Raw genomic sequence first — 12,808 nt, 5'->3', positions numbered from 1 at the left:
TGGAAGCCAGGACCAGTGGATTAGGCTAATATGGGCCCACGAGGGGGGTGTTGCAGCGCAGTCTTCCTTGACAGGAGGTGATGGATTAGGGCTTTGTAGGGCCCATGTCAGCCCAAAGACACCCAGTGATGAGGGAAGGAAGGGAGGCAGAGGAGAGATCAGGGCAACCCAATCCCAGGATCAGCAACATGTTGACAAGAGATTATCCCAATCGGTGTGTTGGTTCAGGAGCTGAGGTCTCTGAGACTGCCAGGGTGCAGGTATTGCATAGTGATGATGACATTCTAACAGAGGGAAACCTTCATAGGTGATTGTTAATTGCACAAAAACAAGAAGTATGCATGTTTGTTTCATTAAAAATAGATTTCCATGGCAGCCAACAGTTTAGTCTTATTTTGAATTTCAAACATGCAAAATCAGTGACTGTTAGAAATGCAGAAATGAAGACCTTCATCATTTTAACGTTTCTTGCAGTACTGAGAACCGCTGATTTAACAGCAGCAATAAATCGTCATGCATGAACAGAAATCAAGTTACCGTAAGAACTGGCGATAGCGCCCCAATCTGGAAACGGCCTGATATCTCAGCCACATTTGCCTCTTTCATCCAAATGTGAAAAGCAGATTGTTTCTTTTTACGGGCTCCCTTTGAAATCCAGCACACACGACCCCCCCACCCCACTGGCTTGGATTTTACAGCAAGCTCTGGTTTATTTCTGGAAACTTCCTCCTCTCCTCCTTAGCTTGTTCAAGACGCCTGCCCAAGTGTGCCTTCAGTTTATTTTGCCATTTGGGACAAACATTAAAGCTGAGTGATTAAGAATTTGCACAAGGCTCCACTGCAACCAAAAAGAAACCACAAGGAACATTTTAGGGGGGACTGTCAGTTCACAGTTATGGGTACTGTAGAGTGGAGGGGTCCTGCGTAGGGAGAATAACACTTGGCACTATCATCCACTGGCCCAGCTTCCACATCTGGACCTTGTCTTGTGTTTAATGTGAAAAACAAGTTCTGCTCATGATGCTGGGATAAATGATACAGAGTGACAGCATGTGCAACAGGAGCTTTCTATCATCCTGATTAGAAACATAAACTGATACTCAGAGGAGGTCAGATATTTGTCATTTGACTCTGCAGCTTGTTGCCATAAATGCAAGCCAGAGCAGATTTGTCCTGAAGTTGCGTACATTTGAAACACAAGTGATTAGTTGTGCATGTTCACATGACGGGTGGTGGTGGAGGGGGGTGGTGAGACGTGACTGACATGTGGCAAGGAGGCACCGATCTGTCTCTTGACGAACTTGTCGCCTCACCACGCTCCATGTGTCAGGGCCTGGCGCTCTCCCTGTGTCAAGCGTGGGTGGCCTCATGACACGCGCTTGAATGTGTATGTCACGTCCGTCTGGGGTGAAACCGCTCCTGAACACACACCCACGTAATGATACTGACATGGTGCCATCAGGCTCCGCCGCCGAGCCCAGACGGAGTCTCTGGCAAGTCGCAACCTTTATCTCTTTCCTCTGATTTCTCTCAACCTCTCACCCTTCCTGTTGCTTGTTCCTCTGCTCTGGTTGAGTTCAGCTGCAGCCATTAACTCACAATTTGGGCCTGAATAATCATATTTAATTAAATTATGGCGAGGAGTAACAGAAAGAGGAGCCAGCACAGCTCTTGGACAAGGCTCATCTGAGAATGAACTCTGTGCTGTATATTCAGTACCTCTCTGAGAGCCAGCTCAAGCTGCATGAGCATCGATTATTGACTCCATTCTGTGATTTTTATCGCCTGATGTCAAAGGCAAAAGGGTGAAAATGTTTAACTGTTTTTGCATGTTTGTTGTCGTGTTAGCAAAATATCTCTTGAGTTACTAATCGGATTGTAATGGAACTTTCAGAAATCATCAGGTGTAGATCTACAACTGATTGACTTTTAAAATGAACCCCATTCAAGATGGCTGCCACAGCTAACGCAGAAATGTCTATAAATCAGTCTGTTTTAATGTTATTGAGCGGTGGTAGTAGCTGAGTTATCAATACATAATGAGTGCTAACACATTTCATATAAGAATGTCATTTACCAAAATGGCTACAACTTTGTCCCTTCTCATCAAAAAATGATTGTTGTTTAAAACTGTCTTGAAAGGTGGGTGATTTGGCAAAGCTAGAGCTTTAACTCTTGCTGTATCTAATGTATACATATAGCTGTCCTGTGTACTTTAATTTCCCCTGGGGCACAAATAGTTTGTTGAATTGAATCAAGTTTTGTTGTGACTTTGTGGTGATGGCTGCCCAAACCAAAAACTGGACCTGATCTTTCTCTCTTCCTGTTATGATGGTGAACTTTCTCTTGGCTTTAGTTATTGTTTGAGCTATAAGCTGCCCTGGTTGCTGGAAGAAGGGCAAATCTGGTGTGAATCAAACGCAACTTGTGTGTTTAGTAGTAAAGCTGGATCTGAGCCTGGCAGGTACTCAACACGCAAGCTGTTGTTTTTGCTTCAAAAAGCTCTACCAAGATCAGATTAATTCAGTGGGAAATTTGGAGCGATGTAATTCATATTCACTGAGGACGGTTGTGTATCTTCACATAACAGATGTCGGTCCATTTGCCGACATGCTTCATATTCATTTCAGTGTTTTCCTGCAGGTGTGTTTGTGGGCGGCAATCTCTCTGTGATGCATCTGCATAAAGGATGGGAGCGGGGGTTGGAGGAGAGAAGGGGCCTGTAGTGACAATGGCACCCCCCCCCCCTCTGGTTCCTCTCTGTAAGCTATTCAGCCCCAGCCCCTGGCATGACCTCCCCCTAAGATGCCCCCACATTCTAGGGATGACTACCTGCCCAGGAGCTCTCTCTGCCCATCTGTCCACTCCCGGCGCAGCAGGGGAGTCCTTCCTCCTCCCTCCCACACTCGGGTGCTGCTGGAGGCTCCCACACACACACAAACAAGTGGGCGACTGCTGACTCAGCTCTGTATCAGGCTGACAGTGCAAACGGAGTGTGTGTCAGTCTCCAGGAGGACCACTGTTGTATATTTTAGAGAATGAGTCTGTGTGTGTATGGGTGGGGGGAATACTATTCATCAGTGCTGATGGATGTGTGTGTGTGTTTGTGTGAGCGGTTGGATGAATGCGTAGGAGTTTGAGGGTGTGTTTGGGTTTGTAAGTGGATGAAATCCAGTGGGCAGCAGTGGGTGTTTGGCTCTGTGGGTGGTGGAATACCAGCAGTTGTCTAAAACTTTTCCGAATCAGATGCAATTTTGACATTTTAAATGCAAACACATACGTGTTTAGGCTACAGTTATGTAAGTTATTTCTATTTTTAGGTCTCAAATGCAGCCAGAATGCATCGTGATTCGGTGAAGAACTTGAGGAGTTTCACCAATCCAGAAACTAGATAAACCTCCGTGGTTTTGTTTGTTATTGTTTTAGATTTTCCAAATTTGTCTAAATTTGAGAAGACTGTCTACCTCTACACATTTTAAAAGTCATTGAAGTATTTCAGTCATAATGCTGATATTGACTGGTGCCATCAAACTGCTTCATTTTGTTTTACAGGTGATGTTTGCTTTTAGTTTCACATTGTTTGTAACTTTGAATCAGGTTGGTTATTTTCATTTTATATAACAAACTGTTTTGAGATGATTTTAAGAAAATCTAATCTGCACTTTGTTTTGATTACCCTCTTTTTTTCTTAAGGAAAACTTGAACAATGAGTCTCATGTCCAATTCAATTTTCAGCCATTAACAAATTAGGACTTAATGCAACACATCTCAGGATTAGAGGATGCTTCAGTTCTGAACAGATTCTTAAAAAGGTTTTCATTTTAAAATCTTAAATTTCTAAATCCAGTTCAAATCAACTAATCTGTGATTTAAGTTTATCTAACTCAAACTTTAAAAAAATTGATCAAAATACTTTGTCATTGCTATATTCTGTTCATTGGTTATCATTTTGGTTAGTTTCATCTAGTAAAAACTCTTCTTTTATCTTTGTTTTATTAAAGATGCTTAAATATTTCAAGAATTATAAAATACACAGAAAAGTCTCATCTGTGCATATTTATTTGCTTTCCCTGCAGCTCCAGAACATACATGTTTCACTTTAAATTACTGACTTACCATGGAAATGTCAAATGAAGAAAAACTTACTTTATTATTCTAATAAATGAGCTTTATCTTGTTCATGCAAGGAAAACCTATAAAACAAACTCGTATGGATCACATTTTAATGTCAGAATTTCATCCAATACAAAGAAGTATTTAACTGTAGGTCATTTTTAGACAAACCCTTCATAATATTTATATGCCAGCAGGTGGGTGTGTTTTGTTGGAATGCTTTCATTTCTTGCAGTAAACAAGTAGTTCGAAGAATTATCCCCATAAGCATGGCTGTAGGACCAGCCACGTCGTGACCTTCGCTCCAGTCTCAGTCTGCTCAGCCCATTAGTCCAATTTACTCAGCTGTCAAACTCCAGATTCACACTCTCATCCATTCTGAGAGCTGCAAGTTTAAAGAAGAAAGGCGTCCTGCATTCCTTAGGCCCTCTTAGTTATAAACCTGACAGTCTTTGCACAAAAACTCGCTGAAAAAAACTTTCATCTTTGCTCAGCAGTGAGAAACCCAACCTCATCCCCCCCTCCACCGGTGGGAGGATGATTGTAGATGAGTTGGCTAAACACGTTTCTGGCGAGTGGGCATGCTGCCGGCTGCAGGCCTGCAGGCGTGGGAAAGACCCGACTCTGATAATAAGCAGCATTTGGCCTCTCTAACCTCTGCGAGCCTTGGCTCGGGCTAGTTGTCTCTTTTCCTCCTCACTTGTTTTCCCTCCGTTTCTCTGTGAGTGGAGGACTCACAGCAGAGGAGGTCAGCCAGGGAGAGGCCCACAGCTGTGGCTGCGAGGTCCCGGTGTGTTTATTTGGGCAAGCCCAACCATAATAAGCTCCAGCCAGGCATTGCTCCTGAGGACTGGGGCCACCACCGCTGCGGCGCTTTTCATCCTAACAATGGGAAAAGTGCTCTGACTGAGGAGGGAGCTGCACGGCAGAGTTTACCGAACAACAGCTGCCTCCTCAACTCTGGGGGGAAAAGTGTGCTGCAGATGTGGACTGGATGGATGGTTCGCGTTCCCACACCTACTCCTGTTGTACAGTTGTTCACCCATGCTCAGCCAGTAGTGAATGGGTTCCTTTGTTTTATCTGCCTGCTGAGTGGGAACGCCACAGGGCAACAATCCAGAATGATGTTTAATGTCTCCATGAATTAAAGTAAAGGAATTTCTGCAGTGTGTGTTGTGAATTAGTGTTAAATGATTGATGTGACAACTACATGTGTTGTCAAAGTGACCTTGATGTACTATAAATCTTCAGGTTGAAAGTTGTGACATTATGTCTGAACTGTGCTATGAACTCCTGTTGTGCTCGGAGAGAATAATTTCAAATAATTTAGATTTTTATCATTTGACTGTGAACAGAAAATAATGAGATTAAAGTAAAACAGCTACCATATGTTTCTGCTGAGCCTAATTGCAGCTTTTACTCAATGTATCAACAGTTGGTGTAACAAAAGCGATCTTTAGGCCATAAAATGCAGGTTGGCCTATGATTCACTCTGCTAAAGGGGATCTATGAGCCCTCAGCCTTTTTTAAATGCAGAAAGCAACACATACATACCACTTTACTCCTCAGACTATTGTGTATTGATCCCCTTATTAAATGAGTCATTCAACCCCATGCTAAGGTGTACAGGTGTGCCTCAGGTTTTGCATCTTTGGATGACTGACAGCTGCCCACTCACTGCCCCCTCTGGCCGCCAATCAATCCTCTCAGCCTTGGCAACCTCCTTCCTGCCAGAGTTTTGCTCATCTGTTAGAGCGTTGTTGAGTTGTCAGATAATGCAATGCTGATTTGTTTTGCCCTTCCCTTCCTAGTTTGCCTCATGGCATCCTGTACCCACTCCACAGAGGTCTTACTTGAACATCCTCTTCAAATCTTCTGTCGTTTTTTACCCCATCCTTTGTTCATCAACAAAATAATTTTTTTATACTAGTCAGTGAGCTCTTTATGTAAGGGCCCTGAATGTGTTTGCTTGTTGGGACCATTCTGGGCTCTGACTGGGAGGGAACGGCATGGGGCTGCAAAGAGAAACGCGTGTCAGCTGAGTCGACAAACGAAGCAGGTGCAATGACCGGGACTAGAGGAGGGGCAGCTGTCCGTCATACTCTCTGCACCCAAACAAACATGTTCTCTACACTTGTGATTGGAGTCAACAATCATCAGTTTGCTGGACTTGCACATTTATTTTGGAACAATCTAATTTTAGGCAATCCTATCAAAAAGTAATATATTTTATCTTTTAGTGTAATTTGTTCAGGAACTTGTTGTTGTTGTTGTCTGACTTAGAATTATAGAATTATTTTCTTCCTCGTATAATTTGCCAGGAAGCAAATATATTTAAATTCATGAAAACAACAAGCAACAGTTGTTGCCAACATGCAGTTTCTGCCACATCTGCCACCTCTTATCTGGCCCCAGCTGGTGTTACCTGCAGGCTCTTGCCTTCAGGGGGTCTCGGTTCTTAAACATGACCCCCTACATACACACACACCACCTCTGAAATTAAAATGCAAAAATGCAGACAGCCCTATGAGATTCCTCAACATAATTTGCTGTCCTCCCCCACTCCAAACCCCTGCTCTCCTAAAACATCACTCTGAGCTTTGACAGCAAGTGGGTGACTTCTGACGGGTCACATTGATCTCCTGGCTGGGAAGGAGGTTAGCTTGACAATGGGGAACATGTGTCCATTCTGGGGCAAGCCTTAACTTGTCTAAATCCTTCATTTAGGATGGACCCACAGAAAAGCCATCCCCTGGGTAAAGAAAATAGTTTAATTTGCTAAAGGAGGAATTTAGTCTCTGGTAGATATTGTTGGTTTGCCTTATTTAAATTAAAGAAGACAGGATTTTGTTTTCATCTAAACAGTAAATAGAAACATTTGCATTTGATTCACCAGTTTGCGTTGTTACACTACTTGTGTGTGTTGGATCGTTTAGTTATATTCAAGGATCTTTGGTGAGGTCCTTTAAAGCGGCTGCAGAGGGAAATGTGTTATTGCCTGTGTGTGATTAGGTTGTTCTGTTTCTGCCATCTGAACACTAAATAAGAGCCAGCCCACTTCTAAAATGTCTTTGATAGATGATATGAGTAGCTAAAGTCTTTAAATACAGCTTTAAAATGGCTCATTTTGCTTTTGTTAATAACAAAGATCATGAAAGGAGACTTGGCCAAGAAAAAAAATGATTTAGTTAAAATTTGCCTTTGGCAGCTATAAGTACTGTTAGTGCAAAATCTGAAAACCAATTGGGTTTTACACTTATGTGCATTTGAAGCAGATTTGTGCGTGCCTGAGACGCAACTGGCTTCAGCTAATGGTTGATTTGTCTCTGTCTGTTCTGGGTCTACATGTGTGAGAAAGACGTGCAAAACTGATTTTCCTTGGTGAAGAACTGAACGTTCTGGGAAGCAGAGCCTTTGTGCCTACAGGAGTTGACTTTATATTTTTATAGCTTGTGTAGATTTAATACTGAAAGATCAGTCTGTCAAAGTATATTTACAGCAATTGTGGAAATTCTTTCATTGAGAAAATATTTGCTACATTCTGGGCTGGGCTTCAAACCTGTACAATCCACAAAGAAATCCCTAATCTGACATTTTGTATTACATCAGACTTGTAATTCCATGCCTTTTGTTTGCACCTCTGTGCTGTCTGAGTTCCTGAAAGCTGCGCTTTGCCATGGTTTGCCTCTGTTTTAAACCAGCAGATCATGATGGTGGGTTTAATGGGTCAGATCTACTCATCAGTGTTGACGTCTGTGGTGAAGTACTTGCTGAAATAGTCACTTGTTGCTGCAGGATGAAAGGTGGTAAAGTCATGCATGACATTCAGTGCCAGACTGTTGGTGTCCACAAACTCCGTTATTAGTGTGAATTTGTCACTTGTTCGCAATAACAGCCTTATCTCCAAAATTTGCTCCCCCGTGACCAACATTTAGACAAATTATGATTGAAATTGGAGTGCGTTGAAGCAAATTTTCAAATAAACAAAGAGAGGAACATTTGTGAGCATTTTAGTACCCATCTTCAAATTAAAAGCTTTCAGAAGTCACCAGTTTGAGTGTGGGAGGTGATTTAGAATAAAATCAGCTTCAACATTTCAAACTGAACATCTGCTCCTCCTTTGTTCTGCTGAGTGGATTAAGTTTGCTAGGTATAGAAAAGTTTGCTAAGTTAGTTAGCTGATTTTTTTTTTTAGATGCGGATTTTAGGAAAATTAAAAAATCTAACAGGAAAATGAAATTAGACTTAAAAACTTATTTTGCAGTTTTTACACTGTTTTGGAAAAAAAAGTATTGTTGATGACTAAAATAAAGCAATTAAATGCAAGTTCTTATTGTGACTGTCAGGATAGGAAAGCTTCCCTGAGGCTCATTTGCAGTTTGCCTTTCCAGCTAATGTGCAATTTTTATTTTTTCAGATCTTGTCATGAATCTTTTTTGTAGTTCCAACTCTTTGTAGAGATGTCCCTTCATGTCCTGATGAAGGATATGAGTATGTGTTTGTTAATCCTACCAAATGTTTTAAGAAAATAAATTATAACTTTTTATTTGTATAACATTCATAAATTAACAAGCTTCAGGAAAGCCTTTTACACATGCAAAATAAAACATTTTAAACTCCAGCAAAATCCCATGCTCTTTAGGCTTTTGTTTTTTGGCTTGTAAATCCATTAATAGTTCACAAATTGATTTTAAATCAGCACCACATGTTCAGTTTCTGTCTCGTTGCAGCTGCAGTTACTTAGTGAATCCAGTGCTGATAATCTGCTTATCTTATTTGAGCTCAGATGTTGATGTTGGCATGTGTCATTAGCAGAGTTTTGAGGTGTTTTTTTTCTTTTGCTTCTATTACCTTTTGGCTCTAAGAGGAAAATAATTCATTCTAACACTGCTCTTTTTGTTTAAAAATGATAACAGTATTTTGACTCATCTCGTTTATGAGACTGATGCTAAATGATGACATCCCTCCCTGCGTCACTCATGCCACCACAAGTTGAAGTGTTGTGACTGAGTGAGTGTGAAAACACCAGCAAGTGTTGCAGTGAGAGGTGGGAGGGTGGCGAGAGTCTCTTTTATCCTTCTGGAAAATAAGTTTGTGTTGATGCATGGGTTTTGAAGGTTTTAATTTGCGTAGAAGCTCAAGCAAAGTCGAACAACTGTTCCACTTCTAGTGTTTACCTTTTTTTTTGTTCCAGTTGTGAATGTCTACATTGGATGTTACCAATACACAGAAATTCTCAGTTTTTTCCTTATTTCGAGTTTCATGGTCAATTATTTTCGAAATTAGCGGTTAAATATGCATAATTCCTTTACTAAAAGAGAAAATTTTTATGCATTTCTAAATTTTGTAAGAGCAGAGTTGCAGATTTGTAATTGTTTTGTTTATGCACTGAAAAATACGTGTTACCTCTCTTTTTCTTTTTAAAATTGTAGGAAATCATTACTATTTTAAATAATTTAGAAACTTGTCTGACTTTTCTGGGGAGGGGGGGTTTACTGTTTTCTCCTCCATCACATGTGTGACCTCTGATAACCAGAGCACATTAACCAGTCATTGTCTGATGTTCACTCCTGTTCAGAGCCAGAGGTCACTCTCAAAAATCAATACCTTGTTTTTTTGTTTTTTTTCTCCCAGCCACTATCTCTACAAGCAGAAGCCTCTGGTTATTTGGGGACCAGGTGGAGCATCCCTAAATGCAGATTTCTGTGCTTTTTGTTTGGAGTGGGAAACATTTTTATAGAAGTTTTATTGCTCAGAGTGAATGTGCCCCATTGTTTGGTGGCAGGAATGAATCACTGGTTTGGCTCTTTGTCCTGCTTTCTTTTAGCTGGATACTCATTTACTGCTTTTTAACCGTGGATGTTCCGGTGCTGATCTGGAGCCAGTGACTAATCTTGAACCAGTTCTTCACAGCAAAAAAAATATAAAAAATTGGCTTTTGTGGGGGGGGAAACTGATCCCTAATTGGTGCCAACTTTCTGCTGGCTACAGCCAAAATGCATCAGAAAATGTGGACGACTAACAAGATCAACTAAACGGTCATTTTTCATAACAATGAGGCTGATTCAGTTTCTCTTTTAAAAAAAAAAAGATTAGTTTTTAAAACATTTTCAAAGTGATCCAATAATAATCTGACACCTGTTCTAACCCAGAACTGGCACCTTACTGGTGCTGGTGACAAAACGGCATCTAAAGCAGCTCACTCGTGAAGAGTCACTTTGTTGTTTTAAATGATCATATTTACAGAGCATAACGTCCATGGTTAGCTTGAATAGTAAAGCTCTTTGGTTCATCCCGGGAGCTTCCTAGTTGTGAACAGATGGGAAGGATCACGCTGTCTCTTCCTGTAGTGGTTCAGAGGTGATGAGCTGGCACTCAGTGATATTCTCCAGCTTCTTTCCACCACAGATCAAAACAGAGCTTTGGCTCCTCATTAAAGTTGACCTCTCATTCCACTTTGTGTACATCAGAGCTTTGATGTCACGACAAACCAGATATGTTTATGTTAGTTTGTGTCAAAGCATTTTAACCTGTGACTGGAAGTGCAAAACTAAGAATGAATGTGTGAATTATTAGTTTTGCAGCACTGGGCAGCAGCTCTAAGTGGGCCAGCTGTATATCTAATATCATCTTTGGATCTGTCTAATATGATACAGATTTGCAAGATCCTGTTTGGACCTCTGCGTCTCATTTTGTAATTGTTATATTTGTGTAAAAAAATAAATGTGTGTGTGTAAAAACAGTCATATCTGCTAAAGACTATTTACAAACCTCCATTTAAAGGAACAGTCATTTCTGTGAGTGTGCAGTGCTACAAAAACACTCAATAGGGTTAAAATGGAATTTGTACAACCTGTCACCAAACAGACTTTGTGTACAAATCATGTGTTGGAATGTGTGAATAAAGCAAGGCCTTTCCATTAGCATCCACTTTATCTCTAATTAACTCTCTGGAGGTTACAGATTGACCCTGTTACACCTGAGTGGATATGCCAGAGCTTTTACCCGCCTCACTCTGGGAAAACAGGTCTTTTGATATAAATCCACCCGGAATCTCCTAACCTAACTACCGGGTAAAAAGAGTTCATAATGTAACCCACGCTGACACCACTGAGCAGAGATTATTCCAAAAGTGTAGCATTGTTGAGAGCACATCAGTGTATACTTACTTGATAATACCCGTCCAACTACCTGGGATTCATGCCATATCCCTTCCTGAGCAGCCCAAAAAGCTTTGCTTTGAAGGCTTAAAATTAATTACCGATTTACAGACTCAGTAACTTTATCTTTAACTCCACCTTAAGCTGGATGCTGATATGTAGTGCCAATTTACAGTGATCATCTAGCAATTTTAGAGTTAATTGGAAAATGGCGCCCGACCAATTAAGACTATAAGAAGAAGGGCCATTTTTGATGGTAAATCCACCTAAGAGGAATCTTTCACATTTACTGCTCTTAATTAGTGGGTTCTTTTTGTTTCAAGTCTTCTAAATTTATGGAGTGTATTTAAGTTATCAGAAGGATTGAGATTCTTTGCCTGGTTAGTGAACCTCACTGCTTTGCCTGGGAGAATGATTACTGAAGGCTAAGCAAAGGCTTTCAGGAGCCACATGCCTGACTTGTTCAAAACGGCAATCTCCTGAGGAGAGGTTAAGGAGAAGAGTCAGCACCTCCAGGGGAGCTGCAGACTTGCTCTCTGTCACCATGTCATCCATCCTGGAGCCTAACTGAGTTATCATATCAACAAATCTCTCATCAGGGGCCCCACAACTGACACTTTTAGAAAGACACCCACAGGGGCACAACAAATTTTGAGCAGCAGGACGTTGCTAAGAGAAGAACTGAGGCACCTGCAAAGGTCTTCTCTCCTGCCCACGGAGAGGGCGCTCCCACTGGGCATCACGTTGCTCTCTGGCCTCTGGTCAGCATCAGAGCACAAGAGCTGGGACGCTGGAGCCATAGTTAATGCTGTTCACAAAAGCAGGAGTGCACAATAGAAGCACTATATCACCAAGACTGTCAATAAATTTAAAAGCAACCCACGAACAATTAGCTGAAAGGGCAGCAAGGTTTCATGGCCATACAGGCCTCAGCTTCTCAGGCCAGCGGAGATAAAATGTCCACCCACGTTCAAATGGCAACGGGTTGTTCTGCCCAGAGAATAGATCCGCGGACTCCTGTGGACTGCTGCCTGACCTTTAAGTGTGTCCCCCAAAAATAAACCACATGCTGAGCCATTCCACTAGTCACAGGATGGTTTATGACTTCTTGAATGTGGGAAATGTTGCTCAATAGATTGTCTATGACCATATAGAGTTACACGCTTTGTTCATTTCATGGTTTACATTATTTGTAGCATGGGCCAGCCAGCTGCCTCCCTTGATGTTGCATAGCGTCATAACCAAATGTTTGTTTTCTGTGATGATATAAAAAAAAAATCTAGCTGTTGTGCTGATCATTTTAAAGTTCTCGTCATTTGGTTTTGCTAAATGAGACTGCGGTGAGTCATCAGCAAGTCCTGGATAACACAATGTCCTCTTGATTTGATTTTTTTGTGAGATCATTTTAAAAGGGATCTGTTTGAGTTGACTCTGCAGCCCTAAAATCATCCAACATGAGAAAACAAATGCCATCTTTGATTTGGGTGAGGTCCATCTGTTCACAATACCCTAACAAGAACAAAATGCCCTTCGGG

General features: G+C 41.3%; 1 protein-coding gene across 2 annotated transcripts in view; it reads left to right on the top strand.

Annotated features, from left to right (window-relative positions):
• her6 (hairy-related 6) overlaps positions 1-12,808 on the top strand; it is a 70,124-nt gene that overhangs the window by 17,330 nt on the left and 39,986 nt on the right. The window lies entirely within an intron of this gene.

This window comes from Kryptolebias marmoratus, linkage group LG24 (genome assembly GCF_001649575.2).
Source record: "Kryptolebias marmoratus isolate JLee-2015 linkage group LG24, ASM164957v2, whole genome shotgun sequence".
NCBI lineage: Eukaryota > Metazoa > Chordata > Actinopteri > Cyprinodontiformes > Rivulidae > Kryptolebias > Kryptolebias marmoratus.
The sequence above is the reverse complement of the archived record's forward strand: the minus strand, read 5'-3'. Positions and strand labels throughout refer to the sequence as shown.